The sequence below is a fragment of the Cibotium barometz genome, chromosome 47, assembly GCF_041138505.1.
Source record: "Cibotium barometz isolate CiBa-2024 chromosome 47, ASM4113850v1, whole genome shotgun sequence".
Classification (NCBI taxonomy): domain Eukaryota; kingdom Viridiplantae; phylum Streptophyta; class Polypodiopsida; order Cyatheales; family Cibotiaceae; genus Cibotium; species Cibotium barometz.
In genome coordinates this window covers 18431724-18454317 of record NC_141092.1, presented here as the reverse complement: position 1 = coordinate 18454317, position 22594 = coordinate 18431724, and the positions used below count along the sequence as shown (strand labels likewise).

The window sequence follows — 22594 nt, the reverse complement described above, 5'->3', positions numbered from 1 at the left end:
TCATACGGCAATCTTATTAAATTTGTGTACTTTTACGACTTCCTTTATAAGGGTGATCAGAGATTTAATTTATTGTAGGGTTCTTTTTTAAAACTTTGTCAAATTTAGCTTAAGTCTATTACATGATCGATATGCACTAGAATTAAATCCTCTCATTGAGGTCACTTTCTAGAGTATCCGCATTTTCTAGGTCTTTCTTTCAATTTGGTTGTTTTTAAACATGCGTAAATAAGTAGATTAAGAAACTATATATCTTGTTTAAAGAATTAATTAAATAAAATATTAACTACACATGCTTAAGAACTAGAATCATGGTTACCTCAATTAGATTAGCCTCTCCCTAGAGTGAGGGAGAAGATAATGAGATTTTTTTGGAAGAGTATGGGTTTAGAAAGGATATTTTTTGCTCTATCCCTCCCTTCTTTTATAGATGAGGCGGGCTTCCCCTTTTGAGGATCTACCTTAGAATTTTACTTGGTCATAATTGGACAAGAAAAGGGAACCAAAATGGCCAGTTTTGGGTCCAGTTGGCTCTACCCTCCCTTCTCTTTATACATGAGGCGGCTTCCCTTTTGAGGATCTACCATAGACTTTTACTTGGTCATAATTAACAAGAAAAGGGAACCAAAATGGCTAGTTTTAGGTCTAGTTGGCTCTCATACTTGAAAATATCCCATGATTTAAGCCTCTCCCTATTTTTTTAATGTAAAAATTACAATAAAATACTCCTTGTAGCCACCCCTTTTTGGGATCTCCCCCAAACATTTGCTGAATCAAATGACGTTAAAGACTTTGAAATTGTACCTTGAAGTTATAAATGGGGCTAAAAAGTGGTAATAACAACGATATGAAGAACACACAAAATGGGAACCTTCGAAATTATCCCTATTGCAATTTATATTAAGAATTTTCTATGATGGGTGGTCTTGCACAAGGAGTGTTTCTGTGGAGAGCCTCTCTCTAGTTTTTCTTGCCTAATGGATTTCTAATTTAAATTCTGAATGGACACTTCAGTTCTTAAGATTAAGAAGAAGAATCTTGCTCAACTGTATTAACAAAACTCATATTTTCTCTCTCTAACTTTTTTTAGGGTAAATATAATGTCTTCTAGCCAAAAGGTTTCAAACATTTCTTAATTATATCATTAAAGATTTTAATGGCTTACCAAACTTCAAAAGTTAGTTTTAAGTAGTCTAATAAAACCCCACTCCTTATAAGGTAGTGATTGATAGAACACAATCTTCAAGATATTACTAGTTTGGTCCTAATTCTACAATCTTCTTGCCCTTTTTATTTCTTGGGATTAAAGAGAAACTTACTATTTACACAGCTAGAAAAATCATTTTTCTCTTTCTAAGTTATTACTCTCTCTACAAAATTGAATGATATTAGAAGAATTTAGTCATACCTTTTGAGGGGTTAGGGAGGGATCCTACATTTACTACTTTGAAATTTATGGCCTTCCTAGAGGTTTGAGTTGCTTTTTATGATGCTTTGATGCTTCAATTACTGAAAGTAAGTTTGGTCAATGTATTAATTATTGACTAGAAGTTGAGGGTAGTGCCTTGATGAGGTCATCAATGATTTAGATTTTTACCTTTGATAACACTTTCGTTTTGACTTCGTTCCCCTTCTTCTTTGATTGGAGAACTACTCCTTCTTTATGGTCTGATGAGGGTACCCAAGTAGTGTGACAACAGTTGCCAGTGGGGGTCCACCTTTGAACTGCCCTTTTAGTCTTGACTTTTGGGTGTCTTTTTTATGGCTTCCTTATCAAAAGGGTTCGTTGTGACCATGTACCTATGTTAGTGGAGTTAGATCCACAACAAGTTTAAGAAAAGAGATTGAATCAACTTTGTTTTTCAAAGACATGTACTAAGTTTCGGTTGGAGATGTAATGGAATGGTCTCTGGAGATAGATTCAACACCAAGGTGTGATCTATCCAATTAATGTGGCACTTGTTTTAAGCCATGCAATTACGGCTTAGGATCACTTCTTTAGTCATTTCATTTGCATTAATCACATAGAAACTACCTTCGAAGGGATTATTTCTAAAGTGATCCAATTGCGGCTTAGGATCACTTCTTCAGTCATTTCACCAAATGAATTAATTTTTATGTTAATATCTTGTAGCTTTGGATGGCCAAGAGGTAGCGAAGTTTTGTAAGACATTCTTGAATCTACCAATCCCAATCCCCATTTTTGTTCTAAACCCTAGGGGTTTTATTTCTTTTGTTCTGAATCTACTAGCCCCAATGCTTGTGTAATACCTTATTTTGTTCTGAACCCTAGCTAGAGATGGTGGCAGGCCGGGTTTTGTTTCTTTTTCATCATACTGGAGTGCAATGGCTTTAACCGTATTGATTTGCACACAATATGTTTCCAAGGTTGTAGTAGGCTTTATGTGAGCCTCACTGAGTCATCTCCTTTCTTCCATTAGAGCTACTTCACAACATGATGCATTCAACATGTACAATGAAATTCTCTCACCTTTGGAATTTACAAATTTGCGTCTCATTTTGTGCTAGACCACATCTAGGGTTGACAATAGTTGCATTCAATTCTTATAATAAGTGGGATCTAGAACTGACATGATTTCCTTTTTTTGTTCGTTCACTTCAGCTTCAATCTTTTTAAGATCTACGCTAAGGCCTTCATTTATAATGTTAACTTTTTAAGATCTACGCTAACTCGAAAAAAATTCATTATTTAAGATCTAAAATCTTACCTTTACACATTAGACAAACACTTGCCTCTAGGGATTTTCTCGAATGAGATGTTGTGTCCGATTCTAGATCAATGGGAGATCTAGTGATGACTGGGTGAGAAGACTAGATCAATGGGAGATCTAGTGATGACTGGGTGAGAAGACTAGGTGAGCACTATTATTAGCCAAGTTGACATTAATCATTTGCTCATTCTTTCTTAGATAAATGTCATTGGTTCCCCAATCATGGATCATCAATGGCTTCCTACCTAGGATAACATCATAGTTTGTAGGCCTATGGAAATCCATAATAATAAAGGTTTGTCCAAAGGTAATTCCACTTGTTTCCATGCACATTTTGCTAACTTTTCCAAATGGTCTTTCTAGAGAATCGTCAACCATTTTAACAGAGACACCTCTAGGTTCAAGGGCAGTTTTTTCACACTTCAACCAACAAGCTTTAGTTTGCAATACCCACTCCCTCTTTTCATCCCCTCATTCATTGCTTCTTCCCAATGTTTGTTTCCTTTCAATTTTGCATACCTTTGTGGCTTAGGTGTCTTCTTGATATTTTTCATTAAGGAAACATGACTTTAAACTAATGTATTAGGGAGTAGAGTTAGTCTTGTAAATCTTCTAGGGACTTGCTTTAGTTCCTTAGAATTTGAAGAATCGCTCTTGTCCTTGAGAAGCTTATTTGAGCTCGTGGATATAAATATCTTTCTTCTTTGACCCCATGAATGAATATCTTTCTTCTTTATTTGAGCTAGTGGAGATAATATTTTTCTTCTTTATATCTCCACCTTCTTCGACCCCCCATGAATGAATGCACATTACTCTACTGGTTTTTTTAAAATTAATCTTTTTAAATTCCTCTATATTCTCAAATTATTGTTATATTTATAATTAAGCGTGCGCACATGTACGCACATGCTTTTATGACCTACAGTTACTAGGTCATAAAAGCATTTTTGGAACTTACAAAGTATTTATTGGTCTTTTTAGAACTTTTAAGGTTTTGCATAGAAAATTAAGAATATTGGTCCTTTTGAAATTTAACAAGTATTTGTTAAACCTTTTTTTAAAATCTTGATTAAAGCAACAAAAAAATTAATTCCACTAAAGATAACATCAAGATCAATACTTGCTAAGCACACTACATGATTCAAAACTACTCTTCTCCCAGTTACACAAAAGAAGTGCTTGTTCTACGTTACATCTCGTTTGGTGATTCATCGCATTAATTTGCTTAGCAGTTGAGATCTTTTTCAATGTTGGGCGCATGCAACAAAACCGCTTGAGAAAATTATTTTATTGGATGATTACCTCAAAGATATTGCTCTCATATAATTTGTTTAAACCAACCCTTTTTTTCTGTTGGTTTTTAGAAATTGATGTTTTTAAGTTACTTTATATCCTCAAATTATTATTATATTTATAATTATGCATATGTGCCCACATGCACAAGATTTTATTCTAATACCCAGAGGATTTGTGTATCTTATACATATTTCTTATAGATTTTTACAGCTAGGGAGAAATTTCTAATAGTTAGGAGAAATTTGTGTTTTCTACAGCTAGGAGAAATTTCTACAGCTAGGAGAAATTTGTGTTTTCTACAGCTAGGAGAAATTTCTAATAGTTGCCTTAAGTTTATGGAAAAAGGAATATGCTCTAATTCCGTCCATAAATTAAAACCCTCTATTCTTCATGAACGTACCAGCTTCGTTATTTGTCTTTCTTTCCACTTGTACTAGTCGTTCTAGAAACAACGCTACTCCCACCTGGATTTGTGTGTTTTGCAAAGGGACATGTGAGATAGGATGATCTTGGACCACTCTTACCTAGCTTGGTGGCTGTTGAGGTTCATATCTAAAGGGTGTTTCATGTGAAGTGCTTCTAGAGCCTTCCAACCATAGTGTATGGCTTTCTTTAGGTACCCACCTTTTGTAAGCAAAAGCCTATGGTTTTCTACCAAGGTATTTGGCAACGTTTTGAGGATGAGTATTCTTTTTCATTGGACTCTAAGGATGGAGGGTAAAAAACTGGCACTATGGTGAAAGGTGCAGGTGCTACACAGTGCATCTTCATCACAGTAAGGTTCATAGGCTTGTGTTCTATTAGAGATAGAATGACTTGAGATCCCTACTACCCCAATGCAGCCTCGTGGGAAATCTGAATGAATGTAGAAATTGTTATGTCTTCAATACTGAAGGTTAGCTCTTACATGTACCCATACACAAAGTTACCTTCTTGAACCATGCACTTGTGCAGTGGTGGGAGTGACTGTGGGCCTACCTAATGAGGTCCAAGTCTCATAGGACATTAGACTGTGATGTGCATGCCACTATCAATAAATCCTAATTTTTTCTTAAACTCCTTGCCTGATTGGAATTGAACCAGAGTTTGGCTAGTTCGACCTCGAAACTGTCTTCATTTGCCTAAGATGTTACAGTCGATTGCCCTTCTAAGCTTCTTAAGTTTGGCTTTATGCTCTTTCCCTCAAATGGCGCGAGTTGTCAAGGATTCGAATGAGTTGTCAAGGATTCGAATGAGTTACTAGGAGTTGTTTTTGTCATGAAACTATGGAGACCCTACCTAGACAAAATGACGCACATTGTCCTCGCTTTGTGAGACGTTGCTAGTATGCATCCGTGCCTCCATGATCCATCCGACATACCTCTCCTTTTCATTGGCAAACTACCTCCATGATCCATCTGACATACCTCTCCTTTTTCAGCCTCCTAATGGCTTCCTCTGTGTATTCAACAAATAGATCATCTCTAAGTAGAAGGTTATAAACTCTCAATTTCCTAGTAGGAAACGGAGTCGGTTCATCCCCTCATTCATTGCTTCTTCCCAATGTTTGTTTCCTTTCAGTTTTGCATACCTTTGTGGCTCAGGTGTCTTCTTGATATTTTTCATCAAGGAAACATGAATTTAAACTAATGTATTAGGGAGTAGAGTTAGTCTTGTAAATCTTCTATGGACTTTCTTTAGTTTCTTAGAATTTGAAGAATCCCTCTCGTCCTCGAGAAGCTTATTTGAGCTAGTGGAGATAATATCTTTCTTCTTTATATATCCAACTTCTTTGACCCCATGAATGAATATCTTTCTTCTTTATTTGAGCTAGTCGAGATAATATCTTTCTTCTTTACATCTCCAACTTCTTCGACCCCATGAATGAATATCTTTCTTCTTTATTCGAGATAATATCTTTCCTCTTTATATATCCAACTTCTTTGACCCCATGAATGAATATCTTTCTTCTTTATTTGAGCTGGTCGAGATAATATCTTTCTTCTTTATTTGAGCTAGTCGAGATAATATCTTTCTTCTTTACATCTCCAACTTCTTCGACCCCATGAATGAATGCACATTACTCTACTGGTTTGTAGAAATTAATCTTTTTAAATTCCTCTATATTCTCAAATTATCATTAAATTTATAATTATGCATGTGCACATGCATGCAGATGCTTTTATTCTTATACCTAGAGGATTTGTGTATCTTATACATACTTCTTAGAATTTTTGTAAGGTTTTATTTCTTGTATCAATATCTTAAGCCTCTTCTTGCAATAACCTCTTAACTTGTGTTGGTTGTTTATTAAATTCTTTCAGGTTTTGCATTAAAAAAATTAAGAATATTGGTATTTTTGGAATTTACGAAGTATTTATTGGTCTTTTTAGAACTTTTAAGGTTTTGCACTAAAAATTAAGAATATTGGTCTTTTTGACATTTAACAAGTTTTATTAAACCTTTTTTAAAAATTTTGATTAAAGCAACAAGATTTTTAATTCCACTAGAGATAACTTCAAGATCAATACTTGCTAAGCACACTGCATGTTTCGAAACTACTCTTCTCCTAGTTACATAAAAGAAGTGCTTGTTCTACGTTATATCTCATTTGGTGGTTTATCGTTCGTTTTTTTACTTAGCAGGTGAGATCTTTTTCAATGTTGGGCATAGGCAACAAAACTGCTTGAGTAAATTATTTTCTTGGATGATTACCTCAAAGATATTGCTCTCATATAATTTATTTAAACCAACCCTTTTTTTGTATTGGTTTTTAGAAATTAAGAATATTGGTATTTTTGAAATTTAAGAAGTATTTATTACTCTTTTTAAGACTTCTAAGGCTTTGCATAGAAATTAAGAATATTGGTCTTTTTAGAATTTATTGAACCTTTTTTTAATCTTAATGGTTTGTCGTCCATGATTTGGAAGACCTCCGTAGAGATGGTTCTATTGAGCACACAGGATGCTGAAAGGGGAAGCTCGAGGGGAAGCTCAAGAAGCTTTCCATATATTACGACATGAGTGATGATGATGCTCTTCCTTGAGCAAGTGATCTCCCAAATGATGTGGTGATGTCCTGCATTTTGATTTCTTTGTCAAAAACCTTGTTGTAGATGTCTTCTCGAAAATGCAAGCGACTCAAAAGCTGTGACACTTGGGGCTCCTTTTTATGGGTCAAGGATAAGGAAGGAGAGGGAGCCACGCTAGACGAGGCAATTCATCTGATAAGGTGGCAGAGCATCGTATCAGCACGAGAGAGCTCGAGGGTGCGCGCTGCTATGATTTCATCAAGAAAATGAGAGGCAGTGAAGGTGAAATGCATAAAGAGAAGGTGAGAGCTGCGTGATTACTTAAAAATCTTATTTATGAGATTAGATTATAAGTTTTTGGACTAGTTTACCAAGAAGGTTATGGTAGAGACTTAGGTCATAACCGTAGACACTCACCTAGAGTTGTGCTTAGGTTGGCTTTTGGTAGAGTTGTTTTGTACAGCAAGGAGAAATTTCTAATAGTTACATTAAGTTTATGGAAAAAGGAATATTCTCTAATTCCATCCATAAATTAAAAACCCTCTATTGTTCATGAACTTACTAGCTTCTCTATTTGTCTTTCTTTCCACTTGTACTAGTTCTGGAAACGGTGCTACTCCCACCTAGATTTGTGTGTTTTGCAAAGGGACATGTAAGATAGGATGATCTTGGACCACTCTTACCTAGCTTGGTGGCTGTTGAGGTTCATATCTTAAGGGTGTTTCATGTGGAGTGCCTTCTAATGTATGGCTTTCTTAAAGGTACCCACCTTTTGTATGGCCTCCGTGATCCATCCGACATGCCTCTCCCTTTTCAGCCTCTCCCTTTTGTATGGCCTCCGTGATCCATCCGACATATCTCTCCCTTTTCAGCCTCCCAATGGCTTCCTCTCAGTGTATTCAACAAATAGATCATATGTAATAAGTAGAAGGTTATTAACTCTCGATTTCCTAGTAGGAAACGGAGTCGGTTCCAGTTCCTCCCCATCAGTTTGCTCCATTGCAAGGGCGTATGATCGGAGATGGCCGTGCTAGAGTCTGTGGAAACGCTCAGAGGATGAGGGACCCATGATGCTTGTTGACCGAGGAACACTTTGTCTCAATACTGGAAGAAGAAGAAGAAGTGATAACCCCACGGACATACTTATTTGAGCCTGCAATATCTTAAGCCTCTTCTTGCAATAACCTCGTATTGTGTGTAGGTTGTTTATTAGATTCTTTCACCTTACGAAAATGTGGTTCTTTTTAGGACTATTAAGGCTTCTTCTTCTTCTTTTTTTGCACTGCCTCAGAGGCCCGGCGCACCCAAGATAATTATATAAAAACTCCAAACTGGAAGGAAGGTCCTCTGCCTGCGCGCGCGCGAAAGAAAGAGCGTGGGATTTTGGCAGAAGAGAGGGAGATCGGATGGAGGATATGATGATGATCTCTCTCTCGCACACGGCAAAGAACGGAACGCCTCCACATACTCTGCCTCCTTCAAAAGCCCTGCGCTTCTCCCCGTCGTCGCAGATGATGCAGCAGCAGCAGCCAGCGGAAGGTCCACTTCCCAATCGGGTACACTTCAATTCAAAATATCAATCCCCACTGACCTGACCCTTTGGTTGTTGAAGCAGCTTTTGAGTCTATGCAATAGCAATAATAGTCTCTATGGAGCTCCTGGTACTCTACTAAGTTCTGAGACTCCTCTTCTTCTGGTACTAAGGCATCTGGCCTTCTTGGTGATGCAGGTAGCGACAGTTTTCATAGGACTCTACCTACCTTCACAAGCAAGGAAAACTTATGTTTGTTTGTGCTTCGCCGCCGTCGATGGATGGTGCTGTTACAGTACTGCATACAGGCCATTCACTCATTGTTGGTCATTGAAGCTTTTGGAAAAATGGAAAAAGGATTGCACACTCAATCTCTCCCTCCCAACAAACATAATACTAAAGTGGAGGCATTTTTCTCACTCATCACTCTTAACTGATTTCTCTTGCTCCGTATCTGTTATCCAGCTCACTGACTTGTCTTTGGAACTGTTTGTCTATTGCTGAGAACTGACTGAACTGAAGGAACTTGCATTTTCTCCTTGTGGGCTGCCACAGAAGATCACACAGATAGATGACCCTTCCTGCTTCCTGGTGGGCTGCTTGGAGGCTGCCAGAGCTGAGGGCTGCAATGCATGAAAGGTGTCATGAGTGGGCTGGATCTACCCTTATACGGGGCCAGGACGAGGCAGTCGAGCAGGCCGACCAGCAGAGGACGACGCATGGGCTGGGCGGACTCCAAAAGTGCAAATTGCGGGCCATTTTGGGTTTTGCCCAAAACTGGGTGCACGCTTGGCCATGCCAGTGCATCCCAAGCTTGGTGCCAGACGGGCACGACACGACACTGCATGGTTTCGGGTCTTTGGTTCTGCACCTGTTCATAGTGCACATCCAAGTGCAGAATGCTGGTTGGTGGTGACAGACCAGCAACAATTTTCTTTCATTCACGGGATCGATAGACTGCCTTCACAAGGAGAACGTATGTTAAGGTTTTCATTATGTGTTTTGTGCTTTTCTTGTCGACGGTGCTCTGCTGCCTGTACCGGCAAGTATGGCCAGACGAGACCGCATACACGCCATTCAGAGGACCGCATACACTAGTGGCATGATCTTAGCCACTGTGATGATCAGAGGGAAGCGGAAGAAGTCAAAACTGATTTCGGGTTGCTGAGACGTTGGAGGATGCCTTGCTGGCTTTTGGGGATTGTTTGTTCAAGGTGGCACAATTGGATGAGGTGGATGCTATTCTAAGCAACCCATGGTTGAATGCTCACGCAGGTGTGGTCTACCACAATGACATTCCAGGATAGTTCCAGCCAATAGAACCAAAGATAAAGATGATAAGGATGTACAGATGTCCACATCCACTCTTCTATTTGGATTATGCCAAATGGCTGAGACTCAAATTCTGAGAAGTTGAGGAGGAGAGGATAGATCTTCTTTTTGGCTTCATATTCCTTCCACCTCATGTATCTATGCATGGGTTTACCCTTTGGTTAACTAGTGCACAATGCGATATGTGGCCCAACAATTTGGGTTACGAAGATAGTGGAGCCTCTGCTTGGGGCCGATTCTTCATCTCTACATTGTTAAATGCCCTATCTTCTGTCGGCCTTCTATATCCTCCTCACTCTTCGATGGGCGTGTTCTATAGCCACTATTTGAAGGGTTGCTTAAGGTGAAGCCGCATGAGAAGGACCTTATGAATGGGATCTCGAGATGAGAAAGATTTTTGGCAAGCCTTTAATGGTTTCGTCATAAATCATGGATCTATGGGTGGGTGGGAGAGATACTTGGGAATCTCCTCTTGCACTCTTTCTTCTGCATTAAATAATAAGCTAGCAGGATTAAAATGACCTCGTATAGGGGGTCATGCTCCCATTGCAACATGGTTCTCTTGTTAGTATGGGGTGGGACCTCACCTCCTTCTTGTGGTTTACTGCCCTCTTGCGAGACTAGGGTGGTTCCTTGAAAGCATCAGTGTTGAGGTCTAGTAATTCCATCTCCTAGGGCTGGTCCTCTTTCTTTGCTATAGCTCCTTGGACAACCTCAGCGTCCTTTGGTTGTTCATCAGTAGCTATGCCCAAGGAATTCCATCCCCTAGGGCTAGTCCTCTTTCTTTGCTGCAGCTCCTTGGAAAGCCTTAGGGTCCTTTGGTCGTTCATCAGTAGCTGTGCCTATTACAAGTAGTACCACACAGATTATGCGATGATTGTCCCAAATGTCAAGCAGCTTGTTGAATGGACAACCAAAAATGTAAGTGCCTATCAGGTGATAGATGAGAGCCATGCCTTAACTACAATTGGAAAACGAGACATCCAACCTAGATGTATCGATTTGATCTAGCATTTTGGGATTCACTTGTCTTAGCTTCACAATGTATAGACATAAAGGTCCTGAAAAGGTGGCCCATTTCACAAAACCAAATAAGATTACCCAAGATCTATAAATGCCTTTTATATAGCTCTTGCATATAGCTGAGATGAATAAAAAAAGGGCAATCATAAGAAGAAGCAAGAACTAGAAAAGGAAGGTACCCAAGTGCCTGCAAGCTTGGACTCATCAAGGCGGATGTGGAAAAGGATAGGTTGCTCCTGGAGGTGGCAGTCCATTTGCCAAATCTGCAATAGCATCATAGGCTCTCTAGGCTATGTTGCTAATGTTTATATATGAAGGATATGCCTTGGACTAGTCATGGAACTTGCTCATGTTCATCAAGATTTGTAGAAAGATGCCAACCATGCTGCCGATTACATACACCTAGTAAATATGATGATCAAAGGGGACATCTATATGAAGTAGAGAGCATATATATACAATCAAGAATTCATTCTATGGTTTTGAATTATCATACATGGTATGCAATCTTAAGAAATCTATGTACAGAGGTTGAAGTGCAGATAAAATCATTTTAAATATAGAGCCTACTGCCATAGTGGATGCAATTATGGACCATGCATAGACATGGATTCATGAAGAGGGCTTGACCAACAAGAGGGCCATATACAAGCCATTGCAAGGTAGTTCATTAGATTCTCCAACCTATGACCCAATCTGTATGGTAGTCCTCTACCACCATATTATGGTAGTGTGGTAGATTAAAGAACAAAGGTCCCTCACTCTCCCCTTCATCTTCAAGTGTCTTATGGCATGTTTGGCATAGGTGGACAATAATGGATCGCGTCATTGCCATTCTTGTTGAGAAATGTGGCATGCCAAAGAGCACAAGGAAGAGGTAGGGAGTGAGTTGAGTAGCCAAGAAAGTGCAAAGCCTAGCATGAAGCCACATGAGCAAAGGGATATATCCCACATTGATGTACAAGTGCAAGGGTGTACCTCCTCATATAAAAGGGGGCCATTTCAAGCAATGAAATCATATCACTTGCACACATCTCAAGCCTCTTTGCGAGTACAAGTCTTCATCTTATAACCTAATTGTGCTTGAGTTTATTGCACACACTCATCATCATGAGTAAATTTAGATTACATCCACCTTAGATTCATCATATTAATCATGTTTAATTAGTGTAGTATTAGGGTTGACTAGGTAGACGTTTTGCTAGAAAGAGAGCTTGATCCATGGATTTCAACATGGGATCAGAGCCATCCCTCTCCCCATAACTTCTCATTAGCTAATCTTCACATAATTAGTGCTAATTTCATCATCAAGTTCACTAATCATCATCTTATCCTTTTTTCCCTTTTGTGGCCTAGATTTTTCAAGCTTCATTCTACTCATTCCCTTATCCATTTCTCAAGCTCTTCAAGCCACAACTCCTCCACATCAAGGTAACCTCACATCCTGGAGGATTCAAGAAAACTAGGTCGGCGCTGTGCGAAATCGTTGTTTTTTTTATAGATTGGTTATTTGAGCCATTCAATGAGTGCGCATCAAATTAGGACAAGCCCTCTTAGGAGCTTGCAACCCATTACCCAAGCACTCAACAGGTCGAATCTTGTGAGCATTGGTGCAATAGAGCGACACGGACAGAAGCAGATCAAAAGACGAGCTGAGCAAGCTCATTTTGCATTTTTCGTGTAGTATTAGCTTGACTTCTTGCTTCAAGAACCTTTATTACATTCATGGTAAGGATTCTATGCTAAAAGCCCTCTAAACTTCAAGCTATCCAAGCTCAATTTTTTCCTCCACCTCATTGCATTGCTAATCATCACACAATTAAGCATGCTTAATATCTATCATTAATTAATTAGTAAAAATTGGGTTAGTTGGGTCTCAAAATTGAAAGACTTAGATTTCTTTTGGATTAGGGAACATCCATTTGCATTCTAATCCACTAATATCCTCCGTCATTGCATAATCTTGCACTTTGCATGATTTCACTAGTTTTTGGTTAACTAAACATATCAAGCTTAATCACTTCTTTCCTTACATCTTAATCATTGCACTCAAACTTGAAAATCATTCTTTGCATGCTTAATCTTGTAAGAGAGTGTAGACACTGCCATAGAGACCTGCCACCACAAGCTCATGGGGTAAGACCCTCTTATGGCCTCAAACATTGGAAAGTTCTGCAGAGCTTCTCAGCTCCCAAGGCCTTCGTGAAGATGTCAGCAACTTGATCCTGTGTGCTGATGTAGGCCAAGTCGATGTTGCTTGTTGCCAAGACTCTCTCCTTGATGAAGTGGTAGTGTACCTCAATGTGTTTCGTCCGCGCATGGAAAATTGGGTTTTTTGTAAACTGTATACTATTAAGATTGTTAAAATATATGACAACCTTTCTCTCCACATGCAACCCCAAATCAACAAGTAGCGTGCATAACCAAGTTACCTCATACGCTGCCACCGCAGCTCCTCTATACTCTGCCTCTGTACTACAAGGCAACTATGGGTTGCTTCTTGCTTATCCATGTCACAGCAGCACTCCCCAATGAAAACATAAACCCACTGGTAGATCGTCTATCCGTAAAACTGCCAGCCCAATCTGCATCTGTGTACCCATATAGCTCTAATGGTACACCTGCTACATAAAAAAAATGCATAATCAATAGTGGTCCTCAAATACCAAAATGTGCATCGCACACTATCTGAGATGTGGTTTACGTGAAACCTGCATAAACTAGCTCTCTAAGCCATCAATGTAACTCAAATCTGGCCTACTGATTGTGACATAGATCAAACTCCCCATAATCTTCCTGTACATAGTGAGGTCACTCCAACACATGACTTGCATTCGCACACTGAGCTTGCCATTTTGATCTAATGGAACCGAGATTGGCTTACAACCAACCCATACTTGGACAACATGTGCAATACATAATGTCTCGGTGATGGCCAAATACCATCAGGTGTGCGAACGACCTCATTGCCCAAAAAGTAGTGAAAATCTCCCAAATCCTTCATGTCAAACTTCCTTTTGAGAAGACTTTTCACATGCTCAATCTCTTCCCAGTTGTCACACGCAACAATAAGATCATCTACATAGATGGTGATGATCACAATACCCTTATCACTCTTGCACACATACAAAGAGTGATCTGCATCTGCCATATAAAAACCAATAGTGACAAGATACTCATCAATCTTGTCATGCCATGCTCGTGGAGCTTGCTTCAGCCCATACAAGGCCTTACAAAGCTTACATACATACTCTAGGGTGACCTGTATCCTCAAAACCGGGTGGCTGATCCATTCTTCTCGCAAGTCACCATGCAAGAACGCATTTTTTACATCCATCTAATGTAAAAACCAGCCTTTAGTTATAGCCACCGTAATCATAGTTGCCATCTTTGCAATTGGGGCAAACGTCTCCTCATAATCAATCCCATGTGTCTACACATATCCTTTGGCTACCAATATAGCCTTGTACTTGCTTATGCTACCATCATTGTTATGTTTCACCTTATACACCCACTTACATCCAATAGCTTTCTTGCCTTCAGGCAATGACACCAAATCCAAGTCTCATTTCCATACAAAGCATCCATCTCCTCATCTCCATAGCTTTTTCCCAATTTACATTTCCAATAGTCTCATTAAAACATGCGGACTCTAACTTTTTCCATATAAGCATAGTGATGTGCCACATAACCATCATAAGTAAACCTCTGCACTAGGTTTTTGACTCTTCTATATCTTTGTAACTTTGCATCAATAAGAGAATGCCCTGCAGAAATATGAGGCATACCAAGGGGCTCAACCACTTTCTCTTTGCCTTTATGTGATGTACCAACTACATTTCTAGGACTGGTATTATGACGCAGCTTGCTGCCACTCCATGGTCTATCAACAGAACCACTACATGAGGACTCTCCCAGTCCACTCAATGACTATGATTGCTGACTTGCATTCTGTGCAACCACATTTCTACTTACATGAGCCCCAACAACATCTTCTTCAGTATCATACCAGCTACTCAGCTCATCAAATACAACATTCCTGCTTACCCTCAATTCACATGAGGAGCCAAATCTCCCACTTTTTTTGGTTACTCTTACATGGTGGCCTTCCCATTATCTGAATGCACAACATCTAGTACATTCCTGCTCATATTTTTGTCATGTGGAAATACATTCTTTGTTTGCTTTCTAGATTGGCATGCTTCACATACTTTTTGCACACCTTCAATCTTAAACTTAGGCAGCCCTTTCACAATTTCTTTAGTATGCATAGACTTCATTCTTTCCATATTGGCATGCTTCACATACTTTTTGCACACCTTCGATCTTAAACTTAGGCAGCCCTTTCACAATTTCTTTAGTATGCATAGACTTCATTCTTTACACATTTACATGCCCAATTCTCTTATGCCAAATGTCTGTATTTGTAACAACAACTAAACCATTTACAAACATTGCAGCACTCACTTCAGTCGTATTTACATTTAACGTAAACATTCTACCCACTTTGTTGCCTTTTGTTGCAAACTAACTTGCACTTATCTTTAAAGTCTTCTACATAATAACCATCTGCAAACATTGCTCAATCATACGGCAAACAAAAATTAGATTCTTTGTAATGTTCGGAACATGAAGTACATTTGCAAGGTACTCTACCTTACCATCTTGCATAGACAATGGCACATCTCCAACATGGACAATCGGATGAGCAGTGTCATCCCCTGTTTAACAAAACCTGGTCTTTCAAGGCTCTTCATTTCCTTAAACCACTCACCATGACTTGTCATGTGGCTTGAAGCACCTAAATCAACATACCATATATCATCCTTACATGCTGCTACATCATTTCCAGACACAGCATTAACTACATGTTGCATAACAAACAACCTCTCATTATCCTCATTATTTCTGCTAGAGGAAGCATAGTTATTTTAATAATACACTTTTCCATTTCACATGTCATTCTGCTTCTTATAGCAAATCCAGGCTTACCATAGTAAAAATAGCCTCTTGTATCATTATGCTGTCTTTGCTAATTACCATGACCTCTTCGACTCCCCCTGCCTCTAAATTGGCCAGTTCCACCTTTGTGTTGTTGTGATTTATGGGACTGTTGTTATTGCTGCTACTACTGACCATAATTCTGATTACCTGTTCGGTCACCACCTTGGCAACGTCCACGACCTGTTCGGTCACCACCTTGGCAACGTCCACGACCTCTACCTTGTCCTCTGCCTGAACTTGTGTAGTAAAAGGTATGCTGCTCTAAACTATTTTTGTTTTATGAAGACTGTTGATCTTCACCCAAATTCTTCTCTTTAATGATCAGCATCATCGACACCAAATCTGTAAAGTTGGGAATATTTTTCCGAGTCTGAATAGACGTCTTGAATGCCTTGTATTTTGGCCCGAGACCACGTAGACGTACTTCCACCTTATCATCATCATCAACAGAAACAACAATAGATGCAAGGATTCCATAATGCCCGTGATCTTCAAGGCATAATCATTCACATAGATGTTCCCGCTTCAAGAGCGTGTGGTAGCAAGTTAGAATGAAGTCCCAAGTGATGTACTTCATGGATATCTTATGAGAGTAATCATAGTAATAGCATTAGGCCTCTTATGAGCCACAATTTAAGTGAGTGTGAACACTTATGGCCATGTATATAAGTGAATATCTCTCATAATACAAGGATACTCTCCCATTGTGCAATAGAGTCTTGCTCTTTCTAATCTCTCTCTAATGCATGCTAGTGAGTAGTGATGTGAGGTGAGAGGAGGGACGAGTACACATAGTGCAATGCGGGGGGTGTGACAACGCTCGGCGGAGACACAGTGGAATTGCTTCTCGAGGAGTTGTAGAGCTTGGAGACCTCAAGGGTTACGAGCTCGGCCATTGGAAAGATCCTCATGACAGTTGCGGTTCACCAGGTAATCTCTTGTTAGATGTGTTTCCAGGGGGGTTAGGGTGAGCCACTAACAAGAGAGGACACCTTTCTCTAAGTGAGAGTGAAAATTCTACACTCAAAATTCTAAGAGGAGATGTCATACCCAAAAATCTAAGAGGAGATGTCATCACCCAAAATTCTAAGTATTAAGTAAAGATGGTGAGAGAGGAAGAGACAGAGGGAAGAGACTCAACCTTCCCTATAGACTTAAAGGGCCCCTATAGACCTCAACCTTCCCCTAATGAGAGGATATATTATGCATAGGGAAGGGGAGAGAGAGAGAGAGAGAGAGAGAGAGAGAGAGAGAGAGAGAGGGTGGGAAGAAGGAGAGGGAGGAAGAGGTTGGGAGGGAGATAAAGGGAAGGAGAGAGGGAGGGAGAGAGAGTGAGAGGGAGGGTGGATAAGGGAGAACCTCTTAACTTGTGTTGGTTGTTTATTAAATTCTTTCACCTTACTAACATGTGTTTCTTATTTGGACTTCAAGGTTTTGCGTAAAAAAATTAAGAATATTGGTATTTTTGGAATTTACGAAGTATTTATTGGTCTTTTTAGAACTTTTAAGGTTTTGCACTAAAAATTAAGAATATTTGTCTTTTTGAAATTTAACAAGTTTTATTAAACCTTTTTTTAAATTTTGATTAAAGCAACAAGATTTTTAATTCCACTAGAGATAACTTCAAGATCAATACTTGCTAAGCACACTGCATGTTTCAAAACTACTCTTCTCCTAGTTACACAAAAGAAGTGCTTGTTCTACGTCATATCTCATTTGGTGGTTTATCATCGTTAATTTACTTAGCAGGTGAGATCTTTTTCAATGTTGGGCACAGGCAACAAAATTGCTTGAGTAAATTATTTTCTTGGATGATTACCTCAAAGATATTGCTCTCATATAATTTATTTAAACCTCAAAGATATTGCTCTCATATAATTTATTTAAACCAACCCTTTTTTTGTATTGGTTTTTAGAAATTGATGTTTTTGAATTACTTTATAGCCTCAAATTATTATTACATTTATAATTACACATATGCACTCGCACACACAAGCTTTTATTCTAATACCCAGAGGATTTGTGTATCTTATACATATTTCTTATAATTTTTCTAAGGTTTTATTTGTTGTATCATTATCGTAAGCCTCTTCTTGCAATAATCCCCTAAGGTTTTTGAAATTGTATTATGTGCATGTTGTTTATTAAATTCTTTCACCTTTCTAAAATGTGATCCTTATTTACCTTAAGACTTTGAGGTTTTATGTAAAAAATTAAGAATATTGGTATTTTTGAAATTTAAGAAGTATTTATTACTCTTTTTAGGACTTCTAAGGCTTTGCATAGAAATTAAGAATATTGGTCTTTTTAGAATTTATTGAACCTTTTTTTAATCTTGATGGTTTGTCGTCCATGATTTGCAAGACCTCTGTAGAGATGGTTCTATTGAGCATAGGATGCTGAAAGGGGAAGCTCGAGGGGAAGCTCAAGAAGCTTTCCATATATTACGACATGAGTGATGATGATGCTCTTCCTTGAGCAAGTGATCTCCCAAATGATGTGGTGATGTCCTGCATTTTGATTTCTTTGTCAAAAACCTTGTTGTAGATGTCGTCTCGAAAATGCAAGCGACTCAAAAGCTGTGACAGTTGGGGCTCCTTTTTATGGGTCAAGGATAAGGAAAGAGAGGGAGCCACGCTAGATGAGGCAATTCATCCGATAAGGTGGCAGAGCATTGTATCAGCACGAGAGAGCTCAAGAGTGCGCGTTGCTATGATTTCATCAAGAAAATGAGAGGCAGTGAAGGTGAAATGCATGTAAAAAGAGAAGGTGAGAGCTGTGTGTGGCTTTCTTAAAGGTACCCACCCACCTTTTGTATGGCCTCCGTGATCCATCCGACATGCCTCTCCCTTTTCAGCCTCCCAATGGCTTCCTCTCAGTGTATTCAACAAACAGATCATCTCTAAGTAGAAGGTTATTAACTCTCGATTTCCTAGTAGGAAACGAAGTCAGTTCCAGTTCCTCCCCATCAGTTTGCTCCATTGCAAGGGCGTATGATCGGAGATGGCCGTGCTAGAGTCTGTGGAAACCCTCAGAGGATGAGGGACCCATGATGCTTGTTGACCGAGGAACACTTTGTCTCAATACTGGAAGAAGAAGAAGTGATAACCCCCCGGACATACTTATTTGAGCCTGCAATATCTTAAGCCTCTTCTTGTTGGGTGCATGCTTGGCCATGCCAGCGCATCCCAAGCTTGGTGCCAGACGGGCACGACACGACAGTGCATGGTTTCGGGTCTTTGGTTCTGCACCTGTTCATAGTGCACATCCAAGTGCAGAATGCTGGTTGGTGGTGACAGACCAGCAATAATTTTCTTTCATTCACGGGATTGATAGACTACCTTCACAAGGAGAACGTATGTTAAGGTTTTCATTATATGTTTTGTGCTTTTCTTGTCGACGGTGCTCTGTTGCCTGTACCGACAAGTACGGCCAGACGAGACCGCATACACGCCATTCAGAGGTGGCTGGCTGTGGACAGAAATGGCCAATGTTACTCATTGAAGCTTTGAAAAAATGGTAAGGTTGCAAGTAAGTACTCTTGCGAGGGAAAAGGATTGCACACTAAATCTCTCCAAATTTTCTATGTTGGCCCAAACATATACCAAAGTGGAGGCGTTCTTCACCCCGATTCGCGTTTTACAAACTCACTGAGAATGGTTCTCATGTTTTGACCTACCATGGCCCAGTAGTTGGGTATATTGGAAGAAGACAAGCTAAAATAGTTCATTAGAGGTTTAGACGAAAACACTAGGAGTTAGGAGTTTTGAGCCTCAGAGTTATGCATAGTCACTCACCCTCACTCAGAATTAGGAACTAATGCTGAATGGAGGTAAGCGCAAACAAGTACAGTCTAATCCTAAGCCCGAGCAGTCATCTACCCAAGGTAAGGTGGCTCAGAACAGCAAAGACCAAAAGAAAAATTCTCATGGTCAATTGGGCAATAAGAAAGATTGCATGACCAAGAAGACTCATGAGGAAAAAGCTAAGGAGGGTATCACTGGAGGTTACCTCCAGCCAGATGAACAGACACGATACAAGGTAGAGAAACGTTTTTCTTCTGCCACACTATGGGACACATGAAGAAGGATTGCGCTAAGAGGCAAACTCAAAAGTCTACCAAGGCACCCACTTCCACAATAGCGACCGACCATAGCATCCCCATCCACACCTCTACCATCAGCCTCTAATGTCCTTCAATGCCCGCTTTGAATTCGGTGCCATTGGTGGTATTTGATGATAAGTAGGAGGGTGAGGTTGAGGGAGAGAAGAAGGCTCTTATCCATGCCTATGGCACTTAAAGGGGACAATAGTTCATTGTCCTCTTTGACATGGGAAGTTGAGGATGCCATCTCTCCGTAGTTGGCAAACAAGATGAGTTGTACCTTGGTTCCTTATCATTTAGATGTGGATGGGTTTACACATGGTCTACTTACACATCTCTCTCATAAAGCTCAGCAGTTTGAGTTTCAGGTTCAGAAGTCAACATTCTAGCAGGATTTCATAGTTCATTGTCCTCTTCGACATGGGCAGTTGAGGATGCCATCTCTCCGTATAGTTGGCAAACAAGATGAGTTGTACCTTGGTTCCTTATCATTTAGATGTGGATGGGTTTACACATGGTCTACTTACACATCTCTCTCATAAAGCTCAGCAGTTAAACCAGTCAAAAGAACGGGAACACATTTGGTCTACAAGCCAACGCGGGCAAAATAGGCAAAAACATGTGTATATAGCCAAAAACGCGCCATCTTTGGAAACGCGTTGTTTTTCCACATTTTTAGTATGCATGGACTCTAAATGTGTAAAAGTACTCTAAATATGACCTCTTATCACCTAAACTCGAAATTCTATTTTTGGGGATACTTATCTCTTAATAGAACTATTCTTATGTTCTTATTTCTTTTAGGATTTTTGAAGCTAATATTTTTATTCTAACACTTTTCTAATGTTTCTAGCCTTATTGTCTCACTCTTTCTAATTACACTCTCTTTTCTTATTAAAATCTATATTAAAAGAGACACATACATACATGGCTTGGGAGGGACGTTACAAGTGACAAGATACTCATCAATCTTATCATGCCATGCTCGTGGAGCTTGCTTTAGCCCATACAAGGCCTTACAAAGCTTACATACATACTCTGGGGTTACTTGTATCCTCAAAACCAGGTGGCTGATCCTTTCTTCTTGCAAGTCACCATTGGCAACCACCCATACTCCATGAGTACATATCCACACTCGAGGACATTTTCACCAAAGCTTCACCATCGACAAATTTCCAGGTACATCTTTGTATGGGAGGCCATGGTGGGTGAAAGCCTGGTCAATGGTACAATCCATCGCTTGGAATTTTCCTTCAAATTACAAACCTCTCCAAATGACGCTACTATGTTTACAAATCAATGATCTCCAATCCTTAGTGAAGATATCTATATTAGCCTTGCAAGTCAACGTAATTCTTTCAATCCTAGCGAACAATTGGCTACTTCAACACACAGAGCAGTTCATTAAGAGTCTATATGACTCAATTCTTGTATTTCATGTATAGTTGCTTTGTAAGAGCACTTAATTATACATAAAAAATAAAAAGCACATGGGAATAAGCATGTAGGAATAGGCCCTACTCAACAACATTTGACAAGAATCCTGCCACACAAATGGGCATCATCAAAGGCCAATTTCTTCAAATGATGAATGTTGTTTCAATGAACCAAATGAGGAATTGAGAAACACAATCTCATTTTTATGATTTTGTCTACGTTCCTCCATATCCTTCCTTCTCTTCTTCCCATCATTAACATCTCTTAGCTACACCACTAACACAAATCACATGTAACCTTGCACCTTTCTTATGATTGCCAAAAACAAAGTGAGCCAAAAAAAAACATGCTCAACTAAAATATAAAAATGCAATCATTGGTGTGGCTAAAAACCCCACCCCCCCAACCCATAGGAATTCCCAATAAACTACTATTCTTTTCATTTATTAACTCCCCTTTCTTATTCCTTATGGAGGAACAACGACCATTGAACATCACTCAACATCTAAACCATCAACAAAGAATGCCAATTCACAACAGCCTTCAACATGATCACGAGGATGCGATCGCCATCAGAAGCAAGGGGAAAAATGTTAACCCATTTCTAGGGTTAACAAGAGATGCTACCATTATCTTATATCAAAGGAGTCAAGGTAGATACACCAAAAGGTCATACATTCAAGATATGAAGCAATGGCGTCCAAATCTACAACTTGGAGATGGGCACCTGTAATGGTCCGATGGAATACTTAAGGCGATTTCCGCTTCAGGAGCGTGTGGTAGCAAGTTAGGATGAATTCCCAAGTGATGTACTTCATGGATATGTTATGAGAGTGGTCATTGTAATAGCATTAGGCCTCTTATGAGCCTAATGTGCCCAGTCAGCCCACCACAGTTTAAGTGAGTGTGAACACTTATGGCCATGTATATAAGTTAATATCTCTCATAATACAAGGATACTCTCCCATTGTGCAATAAAGTCTTGCTCTTGCTAATCTCTCTCTAATGCATGCTAGTGAGTGTGTGTGAGTGATGTGAGGTGAGGTGAGAGGAGGGACAAGTACACGTAGTGCAATGCGGCGGTGTGACAACGCTCGGCAGAGACGTAGTGGAATCGCTTCTC

At 39.5% G+C, this 22594-nt stretch overlaps 1 long non-coding RNA gene across 1 annotated transcript; it reads left to right on the top strand.

Annotated features, from left to right (window-relative positions):
- Nucleotides 1-8327: 8327 nt before the first annotated feature.
- LOC147611458 (uncharacterized) lies at nucleotides 8328-9018 on the top strand. The gene is made up of 2 exons (XR_015263759.1): nucleotides 8328-8595; nucleotides 8769-9018. It is a non-coding gene; the product is annotated as an uncharacterized LOC147611458 (long non-coding RNA).
- The last annotated feature ends 13576 nt before the right edge of the window (nucleotides 9019-22594 follow it).